Here is a 24,650-nt window from a genome sequence, read left to right as displayed (position 1 = left end):
TTGCCTATCTGAAATTACAGTTGCTACTTCATAACAGAAAGCAATTATTACTATCATTTGGAAAATGATCAAACCTGCGGCCACTTCCTCGATTAGCGTATATACATCCCAAATCAATATGCTCGAATATACTCCAAGTAAAAAAATTACAATCCAAAATATGCTTCTTGCGAATACTCTACATCGTGATGTGTATTTACTTCCCAATTGTCGATTTACTGCTTTTAAATATTTAAAAAACGCTTTCCATTGCTTTCTACTTACAAAAAGTCTTTGAAGCATCAAAATATTCAAAAGAACATGTGTAGACGCATGTACAACCTCAATACACATAGACGCCGAAGATGTATATTTTCTAGCGACTATATTAGCATACCCAGATAAAGCGGTTAAAACAATAAAACATATTACAGCAATGCATTGGCAGCAAATGCCACCATTTCTGTAAGGAAACACTCCAAAGATGCTGCCAAAAACGAACCACCACCTCAAGGCAGTCGTATCGTCCAGTGTTGCCTCCATTTTGTGTCGGCCTATGATGTTGTCCCTTCATTAACCACTTGAAAAATTGTTGTAAACTAAATACCAATTTATACAAATACCATTCATTTCGTTGTTTGCGTGCATCACGATTTGTTGATTTATTTAAATTAATTATACAGTGATAAACGCGTTAATAACCTGCAAAATAGCTCAAAAGATGCAAAAGAAAACGTAATAAATATGTTATCAAATAAAAAGAGACGAAACCTATGGAGGTGGAAATTATCCATAGAAACCTATAAAACATTAAGTAAAATTTAATAAAATATTTTTGTCCTGGTAAAAGGTATATTAGTTTAAAAATCCCCTTTAGGGCTACAAACATAGAAACAAAACGTTTTCGCTCTGTAACAAGAACATCATCAATGTTAAAAGCACATGGTGAGCCACCCAAAAATACAAAGGTTGAAAACCTTTTAGAAATAGACTAACACCCGGTTTCATAATCAACTTAAAGCGAACATTAACTAAAGTGCACTTTAAAGTTGACATTTACCCATATGAATTGCATTGATAAAGGTACCAACTTAAAATTTAAAGTTCACTTTAACTGATTATGAAACCGAGCGTAAGTTTCAAACTTTGTATTTTTGGGTGGCTCACCATGTGCTTGTAACACTGATGATGCTCTTGTTACAGAGCGAAAACGTTTTGTTTTTATATTTTTGTCCCTATAGGGGCTTTTTAAACTAATATACCTTTTACCACGACAAAATTTTTTTATTAAATTTTACTTGTAATTAACGGTATACAGCCAGCTATAGGAATTTCTTTCTTGTGGATTTTTATAAAACATTACATTACCACCATGGACAGTTAGTTCTCATCTTTACACGTTAGCTTAAGACAGGTTCCTACCTGGAAGCAACTACCTCTTAATCAAAAATAGTTTTTTGTTGGTAGTACAAAGGGGATGACCGGTTTTGGAATTTTTCTTCCTTAGATCCAGTAAAAGTTACTGTGCTTGATGATGGAGTATATTTTGGATTATAAGTTATTGTTTCTACTGTTGTCAATAGATGATCAGTATGGACTCATTCTGCTCAGCAACTGTTCTGTCACCTAAAAAAATACTTACCATCATTCCAATTATGTAAAGAACATCAGAAATTATATATTCCTTAGCATACTCTTCACTTCTCAGTAGCATATCCGAAGCTTCATCAATATCAGCAAGAATTTCGACCAAACTAGTAATAATAATGAACAGCATCTGCAAACCAAATGAAGAATCCAAGATTTCGACCAAATGGTAGATATTCCTGTAAATCTCTTCCATAGAGTCGAAATACTGTTGTATTGGTCTTATACCAACGTGCTTTTTAATGCAAAATGTATGTAGATTGATGCAAAATTGATCTTGCCTATAGGCGATAAAAAAAGAGGCCTCAACTATGAATCCAACTGTAGTAGCCATCTGGATAAAAATAATGATGTCTATGATACATGCAAGTCTGCTGAAGTTATTCCAAATAGGTACAGCTGTGCAGATATCGACAAACAAAATGGCAACCCAAAATAGGTACTTCGAGTACTGTACTGACTTTGGTACGCTGGGGTTCCCAAGGCGATTATTGATGACTGAGAGGTGTTTGAAAAACAATCCCCACTTGGTCTTATTTGCAACCAATCCGCGCAAGAGACTAATGTTAAACAGTGGAATCAAAGCAACTCTAAATATCTTCAGAATATAGAAACCTTCTGATGGACTAATTTTGATCTTTATTATATAATAAGACAAAACAAGCCCTAGAATGTTTGTTAGTATTATAATAACTGCTTGGGTATAGAAGTTTCCACCTTCCATATCAGAAGGAAAGATTCCTAAAAGGTTGCCCAGTTGGTACCAACATTTCAAGATATAGATATCTGATGGTAGATCGTATGCAATAAGGACCTGTCGGTTTTCCATTGTTACCTAACGGAAAATGATAACAAGTTATTACCATTACTCTATATTAGAGCCTTAATTACACTTTAATTATTGGGTGTATACGGTAGGTGAAGATGTTATTAAATATGGCATGTATCACGGAAGATTTTGATTGAATAGTAGAATATATTATTAAATAAATATTTTCAAATGTAAACTTTTTTACACCAAAAATAAATGAATTTATAGATGACATCAAAAAATAAAAATGCTTTGATTTTATCTTCTAATTATCTACACGTGTGTATACAGGTATACATAATTAAATGCCCTGATTTCTCATCGATACTTTTAACAAATAATTGTTTATTGTTAGGGTTAATGTTTTTCTGAAGCTATTTCCTTGTGGCATTTTTATAATCAACTATTTTTAATGGGAATAAGCCGCAATTTTCCAAAAAAAATGATTTTATTCTTGTTCTCATGATCATTTTTCAGTGCGTCATTAATTATGACGTCATATACTGTATTTGGTGTGTCGAGACTTATTTCATGTAATTATTGACGAATCTGACAGATGCAAGAATCGTACTTAGCCATAGGTGAAAAGCTTGTGGAATTAAACTAATTAGTAATTTAGTAGATTTGATTTTTACACAATATGTTAACATGTAGGTATTTTTTATAAAGGGGAATAAAATTAAAAAGTAAACAATATTGTTAATTAAATTTATAAATATGGAAACATTAAAAAATGACACAAAACTATCCATAAACTGTGTTTTTATCTTCTTCTCTAGGTGCTGTCTCCGCTTCAAAAGTTGGCAATCATCAGAGCAATCTTTATTTCTGAAACCGCGGCACTAAATAATTCATTGTTATTACATCCAAACCAGTTCCTAAGGTTCTTCAGCCATGAGTTACGTCTCCTTACTATGGATCTTTTTCTTGCATAATGACCTGGAGTATTAGAATATATTTATTCTAACGAACTAAATTCTAAACCAAAATACAAAACTAACTTTTAACGAACTAAATTCTAAACCAAAACACAAAATAATGCACAAAAACGTTGTGCAACACAAGGGAAGTCCAATTCGAAATTTCAAAATGACAGGTATGGGCCATTCCACGAACATACGCCTGTTTTGGATTACTTCGACAACGAATATTTTACTGTGCAATATAAGAAGTACGAAAGTAAATGGCGCTAATAATTATTCCAATAAACAACAATGTAATTTGCAATTTACTTTTGTTCTTCTTATTTTGCACAGTAAAATATTCGTTGTCGAAGTAATCCAAAACAGGCGTATGTTCGTGGAATAGGGTATACACAAAACACTGACCTAAATAGTAACCGTCACTTCACTCTTTGACACTTCTAAAAAATGGCCAAAATGGACGAAGTTTTCGTCAAATCTTCGTAATACGTGTATTTGATTGGCTAGAAAAAACGCGCATTCTAAATATCAACGAATCAACGTAGGTTAGGAATAGACATCTTATGTATATAACCATTGTAATGCTGCATTATTTTTGTGTTTAATCACGGAGCTACCGCTTTTTCCGTCTCATCTAACTTAATGCATTAGAGAGAAATCGAAAAAATGTGACGCACTGAAAAATGATCATGAGAACAAGAATATTAACGTTTCAAAATGTTGTTGCTAAGTAAAAAAATCCTTCTAATAATTTATTTTAACCTGACTCATTTATATTGGCAATTCAGACGAATATTATAAATTTTAAAGTATAAGACTTTAAAATGACATCGCCAATATATATGAGTTGCGTTCCTGGGACGACTTTACTAAAAGATTGTTCATTCGATTACATGAAATCAATCCCAACTCAAGAATATCTGTCACAAAAAAATCATAGCATATGATCTGTCTTTAAAAAGACAACCAAATGCAACGATGACAGTAAAATTCTCGCGTTAGAGATTCCATAGTAAATCACGAGGGAAAACCAGGAAAAAAACCTCGTGATACTATCCCGACATCGTAAGCATTTGGTCTTACATTTAATTTACTTTCAAAAAACTAATACCAAATTCTGACTTTAACCCATTTAGCGCCAAAGGTGCGAAAACGCACCATTTCTTTGTAGAATTTTTTTTGACAATTCATTAATTTTTTTTAAATCTTTGTATTTTTTAAGTAACCACAAGATATAAGTGTAACTAAATTTAATTTTGTTTAATTTCCAAACTCATGCTTTCATCACAAAAATATTTTCTAAATGTCCGACATTTTCAATCCTTCGACACAACTTTATTTTTACTGTAGTAATTTTATTGGCATAACACTTTTGTGGTTAAATAAATTAAAACATTATTTTTTTAACCTATTTGTACACCAATTGTTATAAAAATACAAAAAAAATAATTTCCGAGTCATCAAATCTCGTGTTTGAAAATAATGGTTCGATAACGAACCATTGGCGGAAGTCGACATATAATCCTGTCTGATTAGGAATAAGTTCAAGGTGATGCACAGGCAGTAATTTATTGGGATATTTCTTTATTATGTGTAAAAACACGTATCCACTATGCTTGCGCTCCGAGCTCCTGCAACTGCTCCACATAGTGGACACGTTTGGCGCTCCCGGACTGTGCAATTGTGCGCACTCTGCCTCGGCGCTCCAATCTGTGGACATTTATATGTAAGGGAGCACATACCGTATAGATTGGAGCAGTTGCAGGGAGCGCGGAGCGCAAGAAGTTCGTGAACATAGTGGATGGTTGGCGCTCTCGGACCATGCAACAGTGTGCGCTCCTCCTCAATGGTCCAATAGGTGGCGGTTTATATGTAGAGGAGCGCATGCATGTAGATGGGAGCAGTTGCAGGGAGCACGGAGCGCAAGAAGTTTGTGAACATAGTGGATGGTTGGCGCTCCCGGACCGTGCAACAGTGCGCGCTCCGCCTCGGCGTTCCAATTGGTGTAGGTTTATATGTAGAGGAGCGCATACCGTATCGATTGGAGCAGTTGCAGGGAGCGCGGAGTGCAAGAGGTTCGAGAACATATTGGATGGTTGGCGCTCCCGGACCGTGCAACAGTGCGCCAACGACCGTGCGGCAGTGCCTAGGTGGTCCAATATTACGAACGTAGTGGATACGTACCTTTAGAAAGACGGGTATTCTGGTATTCAGTTTTGTTATATTCTAGGGTGGGGGAGGGGGCTACATAAGGGAGGTTGTGTAGTGTTGTAGACAATATGTCGATTTGTCGAATTTATGCAACTGGCACAGTGCAAGATACAGGATTGGAAAGTGTAAACTGGAAATATCTAAAATAATTTTTAAAAAATATAGAGGGCCGTTCGACTTCGTTTTTGAGAAAGAAGCTGAAGAAAGTGTAGGCAATGTTCTAACCATACTATTTTTGTTTATCAAAATTTCCAGGTCGCTTTACACTCTAAACGTTTTGAGACTTTTCTCAAAAAAGAAAATTGTGTATTTCAATTTTTATATCTCATTTCCGCCAAAGGTTCGAAAACGAACCATTTTGTTGTTGTGACACCTGCCATTATCAAAGTGTAAAATAATTTTTTTACGAATGTTTAAGTTTATTTTACTCTAGTTAATCAAATATATTACATATTATTGCAGTATTTCTTTGCTTGGCGGTTAATGGGTTAATATGTTTAAATTATAAATAATATTAATAACACATAGATATACAATAAGTAATACTAAAAAAAATTTGTACTCTGAACTTTGAACTCGATATGTCATTGACTTACTAATCATGGAATTTTCTTTCTATTGACTTCCTCTTTCAGTATGAGTAACCACATCCTACTGAATTCTACCGAGGAATTTGCGACACAATTGGTTTCATTTAGCATAATTAGAGCCGCTTCTTTGATTTTTCTCTTTTTACTATCTGATTCTTTCAGGACTATACTTGAATCTCTCCACTGAATTCTATGTTCATTATCCCATGCGTGTTGACATATTTGAGATCTATCAAATTCTCTATTTTTAATATAAGACTTATGTTCACTTATTCTAAAGTTTAATGGTCTTGATGTTTCACCTAAATAAAATTGTTCGCATTCACAAGGTATTTTATAAATGCAATTCTTTGTTCTTTCTTGTCCATTGTTAGGTTTAGTTTTGGATAGAATAGATCTTAATGTGTTTGTTGTTTTGAATGTTGTTGAAATGTTGAATTTATTTCCAATTGTTTTAAGTTTTATATATGGTATTGATATTTTCCTCGTATTATTTCTTGTGAATGTTATAGGATCCCGTTCTAAGTTGTTCTGTTCCATTCGATCCAATTTTGACAATTCCTTATTTATAAACGATAAATGATAATCATTTTTTAATAAAACATGTTAGCAATTGTTTTTCTTCTAAAAATGAATTTTCGTTAGAACAAGTAATTTTGGCTCTATCATATAATGATTTAATGATTCCCCTTTTAACGTTGATGTTGTGATTTGATTTGTAATTGAGATATCTGTTGGTGTGTGTTGGTTTTCTATACACTTGAGTCTCATATCCAGTATCCTTCTTTGAGACTAAAACATCGAGGAGAGGTAAAGTGTTATTGTATTCATTTTCCATTGTAAATTTTATTGTGTCTTCTTGATCGTTTATAATATTCAGGAATGTGTCCAACAATTTTGATCTATGAGGCCATATTGAAAACACGTCATCTACATATCTCCACCATACTCTGGGTTTTAAATTTTGTTTAGAAATTATATTATTTTCGAAATCCTCCATAAATATATTATCCAATAATGGACATAAAGAAGAGCCCATTGCTAGACCAAAATTTTGTTTATATAATAATTCATTATTTAGTTGAAAATAGGTATTATTGGTACATAATGTCAATAACCCCATTATAGCTGATACATTTATTCTTGTCCTAGTTGTCAATGTATTAACATTTACTAATTTCGTTTTAATTATGTTTAAAGTTTTATCTAATGGTATATTTGTAAATAAACTGTTTATGTCAAAACTTACTAAAATATTATTTGGATTAAATTCAATATTTGATAATTTCTTTAAAAATGTTGTGTATTTTTTATAAATGTGTCATTATTATTTGCAAATGGTTTTATAATATTTAGGTAATAAAAATTTTGATAGTTCGCTGCAAGGAGAATTGATGGTACTACAAATGTACACCTTACTGTAATGAGGTGTCATTCGTTTTCTTTGATAATACGTTAGATCATTTTTAAATTTGAATAAAGTTCTATAGATTTTGTTTTCCAGTGTCTTCGTTGGATCCTTCCTTAATTTGGTATAAGGTCCATTTGTAATTAGATCTGTAATTTTGTCGTCATATTGTATTTTATCCATTATTACAGTTGCATTTCCTTTATCTGCTGGTAGGATTGTTATGGAGTCATCATTTTTTAAAGTTCTTAAAGCTTTCATTTCCTCTTTGCTGATGTTCGGTTCAATTTTATTAGATTTGTCCAATTCAAGTTTACATAGAACCCTATATTGTTCTATGAGTTAGCATATTGAGTATATTGTATTATATACATAGTTAGTATATACCCTATATTGAGTTAGTTCAAATTTTATATTTTAGTATTACTTATTGTATATCTATGTATTATTAATATTATTTATAATTTAAACCTATTAAAGTCAGAATTTGGTATTAGTTTTTTGACAGTAAATAAAATATCAGACCAAATACTTACGATGTCGGGATAGTATCACGAGGTTTTTTCCTGGTTTTCCCTCGTGATTTACTATGGAATCTTTAACGCGAGAATTTTACTGTCATCGTTGAATTTGGTTGTCTTTTTAAAGACAGATCATATGACATGATTTTTTTTGTGACGGATATTCTTGAGTTGGGATTGATTTCATGTAATTGAATGAACTATCTTTTAGTAAAGTCTTCCCAGGAACGCAACTCATATATTGGCAATATCATTTTAAAATCTTCTACTTTAAAATGTATAATATACGTCTGAATTTCCAATATAAATGAGTCAGATTAAAATAAATTATTAGAAGAATTTTTTCTTAGCAACAACATTTTTGTTTATTTTAGTAGTATTTTGTATTTTGAAAACGAAACCCGATTTGGGCTTCGAAACGTCAATAAAATCATTTTTTTGGTAAAATTGTGGCTTATTCCCATTAAAAATAGTTGATTGTTAGGGTTGATGAAAAAAATAAATATCTAAAAGGGAGTAAGACAGGGATGTGACCTGGCACTTTTGCTGTTCAACTTTTACTCTGAGGATATATATAAGAAAGCTTTGGAAGGCCAATGTCGACGGAACAGATCTGGAAAGACTAACCAGAATAACGTACCTTGGAAGTAATCTTGATGAAAGTTGGGACCACTCATCATTAGATATAAGAACACGCCTAGAAAAGGCAAGTAAAGTGTTCAAAATGTAAAATGTTCTATGCAACCGCCAGCTGGGTATCTCATTGAGAACTAGAATACATAAGTGCTATGTTTTCTCCACCTTACTCTATGGTGTTGAAGCCTGGACAATGACAGAAGCAACACAAAATAGAACCCTGATGTTACCGTAAAATGCTCAAAAATCCTACATGAGCCATACAACAAATGCGGAAGTTTTGCGGAGGATGAATAAGGAAAGAGAGCTTAGACTTATAACAAAAGAACGGAAAAACAATATTTTGGTCACATCGTAAGAAATCAGAAGTATGAACTGCACTCAACGAAAAAGGTACGTAATATCAATAAAAATGTTAATTCAGACAACAAACGCAATATTTAAAATTTGTTCAATTCTTGGTTTTATTGGAACAACAAAGCGATTTTCATCAATTCATTATTTTCGTTAGTTGAGCCAATGTATTACGTTTATTGAATGGATGAACATGCATTATGTATACCATAATAACACTTTATTGATATTATGATCTCTGTTCATTGAGTCAACGAACATTATTCATTGAAACAACAACATCGTTAATTGACCGACGAAGAATATTCGTTGTGTCAATAACGGTGTTATTTCTGCTAACGTATACTGCTTCATGCATTCAATAAATTTCGTTTATTTCTACAATTATTTCCGCTTATCCTTACAATTAATTCCGTTCATTCCCACAATAAATGCGGTTATTTTTACAAGCAATTCTATTCATTCTTACAATCATTTTCGTTCATTCCTACTCTGAACGTATTTTATATTAATAATTACTGAATGAATTAGCCCAATGTATGATATTGATTAATAATAATTTTTTAAATCCCCCTTTTTTGTCCTAAACCTAATGGACTTTACACTTTGTGATTTCTCATAATATAAGAAATCATATTATGATTTCACTTATACAGTGCGCTGGAATAAGTGTTACACTCCCCCCCCTTATTAACTTATTTATTTTTAGCACATAAGTAAAACGCTCGGACAGGTCGAATTTTAAAATAATCAAAGTATATTATAACATCAATGTTTCGAACTTTACACGATCCCTCTTCAGGTGACAGGTATAACTTGAATTTTTTTAAATGGGAAAGAACATCATGTGACAGCTCATTTAAAATCGTTTGAAATAGTGATTCCAAAAATGTATTTCACTTTAATCCTTTTTTGAGAGGGCAGGTGCAAAATTTTGATCGAATTCTTTTTAAATGCATTCATTTTTTTTTTGGAATCCTGAGAAAACTAATAAGTATTTTTGAAAAATTTAAACGCAGAATAAAAGACTACATTATTATCGAGGGCTGAAAGTCCCTTAGAATAAACAAAAGTTTCTTTTGAATGATATATTTGAAATTAAATATCAAACTAAATTTTCTCTTTTTCACCCATGTGACTTATTAAAATAATCATTATAGAAGTTCCCAGGGACTTTAGACCCTCGATAATACTGTAATATTTTATTCTGCGTTTAAATTTTCAAAAATACTAATTAGTTTCCTCAGGATTCGAAAAAAAATTATAAAGAATTCGACCGAAATTTCACGATAATAGACACAAGAAAACTTCCTTCTACTACGGACTACACTTGAAAACGAAATGAAATTATTATTCGGCACTTCGGCAGATGTAACAGCATTGTTTAACAAATAAATCTTTTTTAAACAATGGTAACACAAAGAAGCTAGATATCACGATATATCACGATAAGCAAAAGCCGTTACATTTCAAATGGTCAAGCAAAACATTTATTGTCTCAACAACTACGTTTATTGTCACCATGAACGCATTGATTGTGGTTATTAAACGCAGTAGTAGATTGAGTAATGCATTCGTTGTCACAACAATCAGTTTACATCTTTAAAATAATCATATATTATTACTCTATATTAACAAAATTTGTACATTGTTTTAATGAAATTTGTACGTTGTCACGATAAACCAAGGTAATTGCTTATAATCTACGAAATCAAGAAAGTGAGTTGCTGCCAGAATTAACATTATTTATTAAATATACGAAACTAAGGCATTGGCTGAATAAATTGAATGTTATTGATTAACTATTTAGATGTGAAATAAGCCATAATTAATTTGAAGAAATAATTTTATTAACGTTTCTTATTTCCCATCTAAATAGTGAATCATAAAAACGTCACAAGGAAATAGCTTCAAAACAACATGAATGTTATTAAATAATGTACTCTAGTTATTTTCACAATTATTATTTAATCATTGTGACAATAACCAAATACATTCGTCAATGTCTAAAAGTTCGTTGAAACAAAAAATTAAATTGTTGGTACAACGAAATACTATTCAATAATCACTGTTAATCAATATTACGAACTAAATTTTTTTGAGTGTGCTATAACTTATAATAGAATGCAAAATCAATAGCAAAAGGGGACCAGGAAGAAGATGCAACTCTTGGCATAAAAACGACAATGGACGAATATGGCTGTGTTGGTTAAAATTATAAAATAAAAATTTTGTCACTCAACTTTTTTAAGTAAACATGAAACAAACGAAATCTGACGACAAAATGTTTAAAAATTAACAACTCCTCTTTTAATTTGTTTAAACATTTCGGGCCAAGCTCGTTGTTATCTAAACATTTCATACATTCAAATTTTCAAAAGGAAATATTTACAGCCCCAAAGGTACAGTGAGGTAAATATGAAAAATCATCAAAATTGATTTTTAGCATTTCTTGAATAAAATTTGATTTTTGAACATGTTCCACCAATTCTAGATAAAAATAAACTTCATATTCGGATGCAGCGACCTCGAAGATATAAAGAATGACCAAAATTTGCCATTTACCTATCATGGTCGCTTTTTCGATTTCTAAGCCTCAAAGTAGCTCGCCTATTAGTGGTAATTTTCGATTTAAGTCCTGTGACATTCATAGACAAAACTTTTGGTCAGCAAATCTTCTCCATTAATTTTAGCATCAGTTTCTCCAAATTACTTACTTTTCTAGCAAAGTGAATACACAAACAACTGACACGTTCTTGTCAGCAGACGCCATCTTAAAAAACAAATATATCGTAGAAAGTAGTTATCGACTAAAAATACTATCGACCTCCAAACACAGATACCGATAGTATCGATAAAAAATGGTGGATAACAGTTACTATAGCTATAGTTTTAAGGAATAAAAAATCCATCATTCTGAGAAGAAATGAAAAAAACTCACAAAAAGAAAAAACTTACCCTAAATAATAATATATCTGTCAATTGGTAAGAAGAATTATTAAAAATTAACTCTTGGGACGTTCTCCTTCTTAGCAGGATTTTTATGTTTAATTTAAGTTCTATAGAAAATGCTATGAACTACACGTGCATAACTGCTTATAGAGACGTAAAAGAAGAAAAACACGAAGTGTTTTATAATCAGAACATTACCAGAGAACGGTAGTTCTCGTCAGTGGCGCACAATACCCCTACATGCGACACTATTATATACAGGAAATTTTCGATTTTCTAAATCTGACTGAATTGAAAATCGGACCAAATTCCATTTTAAATTTTAGGAAAAGATTCGCCCATCTATATGTCCAATCTCCATTTTGGTCCAAGGGTGTGGATTTTACGGCCCATCCCATTTAGGGTCTGTTTTTCGTTCTCGTCCCCAAAACTCCCAAAAGTTTGAATAATTTAAGTCCGACCTTTACAGCTTCTGATAGTACTTACTGATCATTACCTTTCCAACGCATACCATTCAAAAGCTACCGAGCTCAGAAATATGACTCAATTTTTATTTAAAAAGGGGAAAATATTTGTGTGTACTGTGTGTGAAAAAGTTACATCAATCTGAATTTTTTTCTGTGTTTCAAGAGGGGGTAAGGGCCGATTGAGAACCGGTATAGCTTGTGACTTTTGACCACCCATAAGCCAGCTTGGGTTTGGTAGATACAAAATTGCATATTTTTTGGGCGTATATATCTTAGGTTCAATAAGAGACAGGAAAACCGCAAATACATCAAATCAATATGAGTTAGGCTTTCAAATGGTGCCTAAGCGGTTAGGATCAGACATACACACGGCTCAGTAGGGCCGAAAAACTGAATAACTAAATATAAAACTATAAAAATATCCATAAAAATCATTTTATACTCTACCCACACCTTACATAATCAAGTTACTTAAAGGTAATTATAGCCACAACTTTGTTGATGTTTGTTATTACTGTGTAAAATTTTTTAAAAAATCTTTTACTACAATTAGTTGGCTGTGGTAATACAAGGTAACTTCTACGTCACGTTGTCCGTCTGTCTTTTGACACCTTTCAGAAACATCACTCATTTCGCCTTCAGTTGACATTAAGTCATTGAAATGTAAATAACTCAATTTGGATCCCACGTGTTGGGAAATTTCAATACATTACCTTAGGGCATTACCCTAGTTGCCATGTGACCATCATTAGGCTTTTTGTTGAAGTATGCACTTTTAACGCATCGATATTGTATTTGAAGGGCTTTTACCCGGATATTTTTCTTTTGTGGCTCAGCTAGCATCCAGTTTGTAAGTATAACCAACTTGCTCTAACCTTAGTCAAAATTTAAATACCAACTTTATATTCATTAAATCGGTTACACTTATTTTTTAGATCTAACACTGATGATGTTTTTTTTATAAAAATCGAAAACGTTTTGTTGTGATGTAGCCCTTTAGAGGGATTTTAATAAAATGTTATACCTTTTACAAATAGGCTATTGATTATATTCAAAATAAGATAGCTAAAAGGAACTACAACGTTAACGGGGTTGTATTATTTCATATGGTCAACGGACACCTTTATATGAAAAAACCGCGGAGTGCTACCATTTAAAGGGGTGCGTTTTTGAGAAATGGGTGAATTAGTCCCTGGGCACAAGTTACATTGGGGTGAGTTCTATGCACTTTTAGTACAAGCATATCTACATAGAAATTGTTCCTGATTAAATTTCATATCTAAATATCACTTTTTAAAGTCGATGATACTTTTTTTACAAAAATTTATTCAAAAGAAAAAGCACAAAGAAACCCAAAAGAAATAAATTTTGTTTTTTGTCCCATAACTTTTGTCCACGAGGATATAGGTATAGACATTGCTTTCCAAAAAAAATCTACATATTTCTTCTTTAAAATGTTGTTTAGTAGAGGTAATTAGAATTTACAGTTTTCGAAATATGATTTTTCAAAGTTTGCCACCCACAGCAATTTTGGGCAATTTTCCTTGTTATTTCGCAAATATTTTTGTGTAACTTTTTTCTACGTAACTTTAGGTATATGCAATGGTACACTTAATAGGAATAGAATATATGCAATGGTACACTTAACAGGAATAGAAATCAATGACCTTTAAAATGGTCTACTGTATAACGTTGTACGACTTTTTTTAAAGAGATTATGGTTTTTTAAGCTTTTATACTTTTAATTATTTTTTATAATATAATATAAAAATGAAATAATATTATTATATAATATATTATATATTATGTAATATTATATTATATACAGTATATATAATATAATATTATATTATATAATACCTAATATAAAAAAATATTATTTTTTACATTTTTTACGATTATTTTTGAAATTTCTCATTATAATTTTTTTTTCTTATACATGAATATACTATAGGTTGCTCAATAAAGAGGGCTTACTTTGTGTTATTTAAAATGGTTTATCATCTATATTTAAATATGTAATGGGAACCGAGTGTTTTTTGATATTTTTTTACCTGTATTATTTAAAATTATTTCTTTTACAAAAATTACATAAACATTAGTCTTAGAACACATCACTTTAGTTAAAATTATTTAAACGTTGACATTTAAAAATTTTTCAAAATCAAAGTCCATCTCTTCGTTAGCATTAGCTTCAATATCTTCCTCTGACACCTCAGTTATCTTAGAGTTCCCACAATTAGTACCCATGCACATGAACCCTTTGCAGACTATTGAACAACTAATTCCTATCTTCCTACAACCGCAGTTTTTTGTAGGTACATCCTTTGGTACATTTACATGCTATTTTTTCAAGCAAAGCTTGTGGTGCAGGAGCTTTGACAGTAAATATTGGAATTAATCCATATTTTGAAGTTTGCCCGGCCGAGTCAAGTGGATCCAAAGTATTACCTATAAAAAATAAGATTCAATCATAACACACAATCACATAAAAAAGTTGTAATGAGGAATTTAAAAAATAATCCTAAAATCAAAAATCGTTGCAAGTACTTATTACATTTTGAAAAGCATATCTTATTCAAAAATAATCCTAGAATTTTTTATAATACACCATTTTAAAGTAAACAGAATAAGCTTTCTTTTTTCTTATATAATATATACCTAAATGTAAAAAAAAGTTATAATGGAAAATTTATAAAATAATCGTCAAAAATATAAAATCTCGTTCAAAGTATAAAGTCTTGAAAAAAATAACCTCTTTAAAACAAGTCGTACATACAGTAGAACATTTTAAAAGTAATTTATTTCTGTTCCTCTTACATTGCACCAATGTAACCCCTTACATATATGCCTAAAGTTACGTAGAAAAAAGTTACAGAACAATATTTGCGAAATAACAAGGAAAATTGCCCAAAATTGCTGTGAGTGGCGAAATTTGAAAAATCATATTTTGAAAACTGTAAATCTTAATGACCTCTACCAAACACCATTTTAAATACAAAATATGTAATTTTTTTTCTGTGAAGCAATGTCTACACCTATATCCCCGTGGAAAAAAGTTATGGGACAAAAAACAAAATTTCTTTCTTTTGGGTTTCTTTGTGCTTTTTCTTTTGAATATATTTTTGTAAAAAAAAGTATCTTTGACTTTAAAAATATATATTTAGATAGGAAATTTAACCAGGAACAATTTTTGTGTAGACGTATTTGTACCAAAAGTGCATATAACTCACCCTAATATAACCTGTGCCCAGGGACTATTTCACCCATTTCTCAAAAACGCACCCATTTAAATGGTAGCACTCCGCGGTTTTTTCATATACAAAGATTCATTGACTATATGAAATAATAAAACCCCGTTAACGTTTTAGTTCCTTTCTATAATACGTAATCAATGGCCTAAAAGGATTTTTTCCAATTTTGAATAACTAAACTTTAAAAATTTTGTTTTGGACAATTACTCAAAATTTTAACCTACGAATTACGCCAATAACTGAGCTTTTCTAGGAGGACTCTAGACGCGTCGAACTGTGTATACCTCATATCTGGGAAAATTCGAATTTTTAAGTTATAGGCTTTATAAATATGATCAAATTTATTTCTTGCGGGGAAAACGGTTTTCAAGCTCAATAATTCCTATAATACCTTCAGTTATCATACCTGATCTTGGATGCATCAGACACTACTTGTGAATCCGTTTCAAACTCACGTTTAATGATCAAAATCGGTTAAGCCGTTCAGAAGTAATCGAGCTCCAAAAGTATAATCCATTTAACCATTATCGCCGAAATGGTTTATGTAGTTGTAGTGGTTACGACGCTAAGATTGATCGTGCAATCCGAGTTCATTTGCCGGCCATAATTATTAGGATGGCTAGAATATGAACTCGGATTGTCTTATCACAAGTCTGGTGTCGTAACTACTAGATCATTTGGGAGAGAATGCGACAAAGACGACTATTTATAACGCTTAACGTGTAATCGAGAAACATTACATTCAACTTCATACATTTAATTTATAAAAAACTTTGAAAAACTCATGAGATAAGAATAAAAAACCGCCAAACGCCGTAAAAATGAGTGGTGCATACAATAATCCAGCTACAAAAGAGGTGATATGAGTATTACGTGGCGCGAAAATTAATTTTTATTTTGATGGAAAATAAAATTCTATTTTTATTTTGAAATTTTTTTTCCATAATATTTGTTAAATTTGAAGTAAAACGCGCCACAAAACAGCTTCAAAATGCAAACTGTATCAAAGTTACTCTTTTGTGGCGCGTTTTATTTAGCCAATATTATGGAAAAATCTTTCAAAATAAAACTACAAATTTTATTTTCCATCAAAATGAAAATACATTTTCGCGCCATGTAATACTCATATCAGATCTTTTGTAGCTGGAATTTTGTATGCGCAACTCATTTTTATGGCATTTAGCGTTTTTTTTATTCTTGTAAACTCTACGAAAAGATTTTATGTGTTTGGAAATCTGTTATTTATAGTTCTAAATATTAATGTAATCGTCTAGTTAGTTTTTCTAGAACTTTCGCCATACTGCTAATCTATGATGTGTCTTGTAAAACCCTTTATTTTTCTTCCTTTTATTAATTCCAACGAGATTAGAGTTTGAAATGTTTTAAAAGTACATTGTCGGTTTTTCTAAGGTGCTGATTAATTGAGCATTTTCCTTAAAGCTTCCCGATAAAATCCTTAAACAACTTTTAAGAAGATCAATCACTTCCTTTACAAAGTTCGAGTACATTGGCGGCCGTGGTCTCTTTGTGTCATGAGCAAGCCCATTCAAAATGGACAACACGTACACATTCAATGTTATATTAAAACGTAAAAAAGTACTAAAGAGGGTACGTGTGTGGTGAACAAGAGTATGATGTGAAATGAAAAGAATGGATTTTAAAATTATTAATAAATCAAATCAGTAAATCGAGATACTCATGTACGGGGTGTAAAAATAAATACGTATTTTCCATCGAATTTTGTAATGTATGTATAGCGTTAACAAGTATAAAAAACCGCTAAACGCCGTATAAATGAGTGGCGCATACAATATTCTAGCTACAAAAGAGCTGATATGAATATTACGTGGCGCGAAAATGTATTTTCATTTTGATGAAAAATAAAATTCTAGTTTTGTTTTGAAAGAATTTTCCATAATATTTGCTAAATTTGAACTATAACGCGCCATAAAAGAGTAACTTTGATACAGTTTGCATTTTGAAGGTCTTTTGTGGCGCGATCTACTTCAAATTTAGGAAATATTATGGAAAAATATTTCAAAATAAAACTAGAATTTTATTTTCCATCAAAGTGGTCCGTTTTCGTGGTCCGTCTCACAGACCCAGTGTTAGTCACGGAAGGATATTAGCTCTAACACGGATGTTCCTGTATAGTTTGCGTGTTCAGTTCTATCTCCTATTTTGTGTATGGGCATTATAATGGACTTGTTCCCATCTTGGATGACAACTTACTGGAGGCACATTGAACAACAGACTGAGTCATGTCTACACTATACAAAAAGAAGAAAGAGATGTACAGATATGCACATATTTAAAAGAGAACTACATGGTTAGGTAAAATATAATATACCTTTTACTTGTTAAGAAACCTCTTCATTAAGCGACAAGCCCACGCTGAAAGATATGTCCCTCCTCAAAGTATTCAAGAAATCCCTCAGATTCTTCTATTCAATTAAGTCATTAGTAGTATATTGCATTGTTCTTAGGTCGTCTATTAACTTTTACGCCTCTTCTGAGGCAGTGGCGGCTGGTCAGGGTCGGCAGTACCAACCCACACATTTATAGACACATTATAGATTCTTTTAAATATTTAATTTAATCAGAGTTGATGATATTCTTTTCTATGAAATAAAAAATATCTGTGAGATAATACAGACTAAATTTTATTCATTGTTTTTAAAAGAATTCGATCGATCCGATACGTTAAGTGATCCCTATGCGCTGTGCGTAAGAGACTTTTCAAGTTAATGATCCTTTAGCCATGCACTCTTATTATAAAGCCCGGCTCGACAAGCCGTTCCCAGATTGACGATTTGCTTGTAATAAGAAGTTATGGGGTATTAGCCGATAGGCAACCAATTATACACTCCCCGTATTCATTTGAATGGCAATCCGGCAGATACCAATCTGCCGATCGGTGATCTGCAAACGGCAGCAAGGCACGTTCATAGCCACGTACCTTGCTAGCGCGCCCGGGATAAAATTACGAAATAAGTAGTTTTACGTAGTTTAATTATTAATATTGTAATTTGTTTTAACTTGTCAGGAATTAACATTTAGGGGATAGGATGATTCGGAGCATTCGTTAAATCAAGTTATATATAGAGAACAAATAAAATTGTTTAACAAATACGATCTGGAATTTTCTAATTTACTTTCTGACTCGAAGACATTTACCGGCGTACCTAAAACAGCACAGAATGAAAGAATCAATTAGTAGTTATATTTTGATCCCTTTCGGTAGAAGTAGACGAAACTACTGATAGAGGTAACATGTCATTCACAATTATCAATTGTTCTTCGATACGCGTTACGTCTAATATTTATGAGAGGTTTTTAGGTTTTAAGACCTTAATAGAAGCCATAAGACAGAATATATTTTTGGTGTTTTAAAGGAGAGATTTAAATTTTTTGATAACAAAAATAAATTGGTAAGGCAAATTTATGACGGCGCTGCCGTATGGTCTCCAGGCAAAAGTTAAAACTATTGCACCCCTGCTTTATTTACTCACTGTCATAAGTCATTCACCTCTTTGACGATTCAAAATTTAAAAGTTACGCCAAAGAATTTTCAAAATATCTATTAGGCAAGTTCATTAAAAATTATCCATCATTCTTTAATCAAATAAAATAAGAAAATGAATTAACAGTTTTATATGCTGATCAAAATATTTTCGGAAGGTGGGATAAGTTAAAAAATATGTATAATTTTATATACTGCAGTTCATTAGGCACAACAAACTCTTCCCGAAATTATTAAATAATTATTGTCCTCAAGTGTGGGCAAATTCTGCCTCAAATAAACAGGATTCCTCTTGTCTCAAAAGAGTCAAAACGTATTGTCGAAACATCATGAAACAAGAGATAATGTCAAGCTTGCCTTAAATGTCAATAGAAAAAAACTTTTAAAATCTCTCCAAAGCAATAATAAATTTTACAATGACGTTATAACCCATTTTGCTACTTCGAAACAACATAGACTAGAATTAATTTATAAACAGGTTAAGGATCTAAATTTATAGGAAAAAACAAAAAAAAAAAAAAACAAAAAAAATAAAACCCAAAAATCTGCTATGAAATTGAAGCCTTTTAATTAGATGGCATACCTATCTGAGAAGACAAAACCTTGCCGACCCTGTCCCTAAAGCCACGAGCCGCCACTGTTCTGAGGTATGCAAGTAATACCTTGATTCATCTGTGAACAAAACGTGCTCCCATCCAGTCAAGGGCCTCTCTGGTCAAACTAAATCAACTTCTACGATGATTCAGGTTTAAAGTTGATGCTCTGTGAACAATATCCCTTCGTTGGCTCAGTGTAGATGGTCTTTAAGTTGTGATGGAAACACCAAATAATAGTAGCAGAGTTTATTGATGAGACTTACACTATGGATGTTGACCCGGGGTACTTTGAGTAGAGACTTAAATGATGAGCGTTGAAGACAATCACTCGCGTTAATGAATTAATAATAATTGAATTTCTAGACAAGAGATCTTAGTTTTATATAAGTTTAAATTGGGTCAATGTAAACACGGGCCCCGCGTGATTTTGTGTATCTAATTAAGGTAAATTGTTTATCTTATGTCAGCAACTTTTGGCTGATGTCCAAATTATATTATTGATAATTGAACAAATGTGTATGTAATTTAATTAATTACGTGTGTGTGTTTAATAAGAAATAAATGCATTCGATCTACTGGGTGATAAAATGATACTGTCCAATTTCGGATATGAATACTGAATATTTGATATTGGACACTCTGGCTGGTCTTCTTGTATACAAATTTTGTTTAGCAAGACGCCTGTCTATTTAATGTGAAATAAGCCATAAGAGAATATTTTCAAAACTATATTGCGGACATTTATTTATTAACTCATAACATAGTGACTTAAACATAAACAAAAAAACAACATTATCTTTTCTTCCATCATCTACTTAAGATTTTAATTGGATAAGAATTATAGCATACGACGTAAGACTGGACAACAATAAAGGAATGATATTTCTGTTAATCGGAATGAAACCTGCGAGTGTTAATGCTGGTCGGAGTTTCTCCAAATATCCAGAGAGGTTTCTTACATGACCTCTAATGATTGGATTTTTGATATCTACCTCCAGAATATGGCAGAGCTTCGTAATCTTGATTCCAGTTTTTTCTATTTTATCTCCAGCTATGGCTATCGAGACTGAAATCACCTAAAACAATAAAAAGTAATGTTAGCAAGGATAGTTTGATATTATTTATCAAATTTCGAGGGTTTAGTATCAAACAATGTTAACTATAAAAACATAAAGTGGCAGAAAATGCGAAAAACTGTTTTGTAACGTAATATCAGCCAACAAATTTGTGATTACGGAGGCAAAATACATTACAATAGAAATCTGTAAATTTATATAGTATTATTATGGCTTCTTTGACATATTGTAAAAATTATTACAGGTTATTGGTATTCTACACAGAAAAAAATAGACTTTTTTTTCTAATAATGACCTGATAACCCTTTTTGATATTACCGATATATATTTTTTGTAACCGTTAACGTCGCACCTGATAATAGTAGTTTTACTACAGGGTTAGTACTGCTGGGTGAAAATGTAAAAATGTAATTTCCCTAAAATGTGGCGAAAATTTTCCTGATATTTCTCCTTTTTTTCAGGATATCCAGTTTGACTTTAACTTAAATTCGATGATATTTTCAAAATTTTCAGGATATCAAATGCAGCACTAACCCTGTATTATTAAAAATGTTAATAAGTGTATTTAAATAAAAAACTTTATTTTTCTAATAACATACAAATATTAAACTTATGAAAAAATATCTAAATACTTATAACATCTTTAAACGCCTTCATCTTCTGAAACATTTTCATTATGATCATCACCCCTTCCTTGAAGATTCTATTAAAAGAAGTTATATTGTTCTTTAATTTTTGCTCACAGAGTTCTATTAAACCTTTTAACTTTTTATTAATAATCGTTAACGGTTTGTCTTATTTTCTTCTTGGCACAAGTTTGTTAATTGAAAATGTTTGAAGTTGCCTTCTCTGTATTTTAAATTTCGTAAAGTTGTCTGATTTAAAATTATATTTGAAATAACTGGGTGCAGTGTCTTCTTTTATAATATGTATATTGTAGCCAAACTATGTTCAACCATTTGACAACATTTCCTTTAATGTCAGTTTTTTTATTTTTAATCATTTGAAATTGAAGTTCTTTAAAATCCAAAATGTCTTAATGTTGTTCTGAAGCTATTTCCTTGTGGCATTTTTATGATTAATTATTTATATGGGAAATAAGCCACAATTAAAATGAAAAAAATAATTTTATTAACTTTTTCGACGCCCAAATCGGATACCGTTGTCAAAATAGTAATATTTTGTATTTTGACAACGGTACCCGATTTGGGCGTCGAAAAGTTAATAAAATTATTTTTTTCATTTTAATTGTGGCTTATTTCCCATATAAATAATTAACCAAAATGTCTTCTTGATTTATTTCAACTACTTCGTATTTTGATTTCTTTAAAGCCATTTTATTTACTGGACATATACCATTACGATGGATCATAAATTTCCAAGCCTTTACTCGCGTTTTCGATGTGAGCATGGACCATATCACATTCCATTTGGGAAGTTCCGGGCTCAAAAAATAACTGGTCGATTTTTGAAATATTTAGTGTTTCAACAGTAAACAGAAACATTGCGGAAACAATAAATGAATTTCCATTTTGGCCCAAACAAGTTTCAGACATAAAAGCGAAGTCTTTCCCAGTAACTTCACTTTTCATTGTATTTGTTAGGCAAGAGGCTACCTCAGAAGATCCACGACCCGCTAATGCTTCGTGTTCTGTCATAAAAAGTTTTGTGTTACGACTGGATATTTTTCTGTTAAACACTGACAAAATCAAAATATTAAATAATTACGACAAATATATACGTAACCGGCAATAAGAAAATAACATCTATGTTTTCTTTTAACTTCGGCAAAACTAAAAAATGGAATGAATGAGTAATCAGATTATTGTAATCATGTTATCATGTAATCAGTAATCAGATGGTAGAATCGAATAATATCGGAAATAAACAAATGTATTTAGCTATCCAGTGTCAAAATGACGTTTTTCAAACAAATACAAATTATAATAATAACGCTGTCTACAATTGCAACTTAAAATATTAGTGTCAATAAACGTTAACAGTCGATAACTGTTTTTGATGTACCACGAAATTCACTGTGAAATAACGTTATCACCTCTTAGATGTTTTTGACATGAACAATTTTTTCACAATTGGTAGTTAACGTTTAATGTGTTTTGTAATCTGCTTCAGATAGAGATACAGGTTTTTGTTACTAAATGAAGTCAAAAACGGTGAACTCGATTATAGATATATCTCAATTTCACAAAAAAAGTAGATAACGTTGTTTGACACTAAACCCTCGATTTATGAAAGATGCACATATTTAATATGGTAGGGGAGCCCAAGCGGTAATTTTTGCAGTTACTCGAGCGCGTAAGATTATCATATGGGGAGAAACCTGGTACCCTGCAGATGTACCTATACCATATATTGGCTCTTAACACAGGGGAGTTCGTTAAGGGGGCCCGAAAAAGAAAATCTATCGTTAAAAAATCTCGAAATTGTCAGATTAAGATAAGGTAAGTCAAGTACTTGCAAAACAGTGTATATTTCAAGAATCTGACGATTTGAGCCGGGCGTAAGGAAATGGAGTCCCAAAATTTCACAAGAAAAAATCGAACATTTCGCGAAATGAATGACAGATCGAAAAACTAAAAAATATGTGCTCAATATTTTTTAAAAATCTATCGAATGATACCAAACACGATTTCCCACGGAGAGGGGTGGGGGGTAAATTTAATATTTTAAATAAGAATCCCGCGATATTTCGCGAAATGAACATCAGATCGAAAAACTGTAAAATACACTTATTCAATATTTTTGAATAGTCTATCGAATGGCACCAAACACGACCCCCAATTGAGGTGGGGTAGGGGGTTACTTTAAAATCTTAAATAGAACCCCTTATTTTTTATTGCCGATTTGGATTCCTTACGTAAAAATTAGTAACTTTTATTCGAAACATTTTTTAGAATTATGGATAGATGACGTTATAATCGGAAAAAACGATTGTTGGAAATGGAAAATTAAATTAAAAAATGGCAAGCGTCCACTAAAATGGAACACTTTAATTAACTTTTTTTGGTTTTAGGACCTACTCTTCACAACCCAATAGGTCCCCAAAGCGCTCGAGTGACTGCACACTTAGCATACTTTGCTCCCATACCAATAGAAATTCGCCTAATATACAAATGTTTCCCTGTAATATTTACAGTCTGTCCTCTACGAACAATAAGTAAATTATTTGACTAAAAATTGAAAATTTGACCTGTAGAGTTGAAAGCTATAAAGATATCTGCCTAATTAGTCTGGGCAGATTATCGGAGAATAGGCAATTTTTGGGAAAATTGCCTATTGCCAGAGAACAAGGACCACATGTTCTCTGCTATTGCCTAATTGCTGGGACCAAATTAGTAGACAAAAAATAGTTCGATTGAACCTAACTGACCTTAGTACAAATGTGCACCTTAAAAAAGTTAGCGCCCTTTGAAATTACAAAATAAAAATCGATTTTTTCCAATATATCGAAAACTGAGTTTTGTTATTGAAAACGGACATGTGACATTTTTATGATAGGTACATCTTAAAAAAATTATAGTGAAATTTGTTCACCCCATAAAAATTTTATGGGGGTTTTGTTACCTTAAACCCCCAAAAATTTTTGTGTACTTTCCAATTAAATTATCATGGTGGCACAATTAAAAATGTTTTTAAAACTTTTTTGCCTCTTAGTACTTTTTCGAAAATTAGTTTTTTTTT

Source organism: Diabrotica virgifera, chromosome 9 (genome assembly GCF_917563875.1).
Source record: "Diabrotica virgifera virgifera chromosome 9, PGI_DIABVI_V3a".
Lineage (NCBI taxonomy): Eukaryota > Metazoa > Arthropoda > Insecta > Coleoptera > Chrysomelidae > Diabrotica > Diabrotica virgifera.
This window is presented reverse-complemented; position numbering follows the sequence as displayed.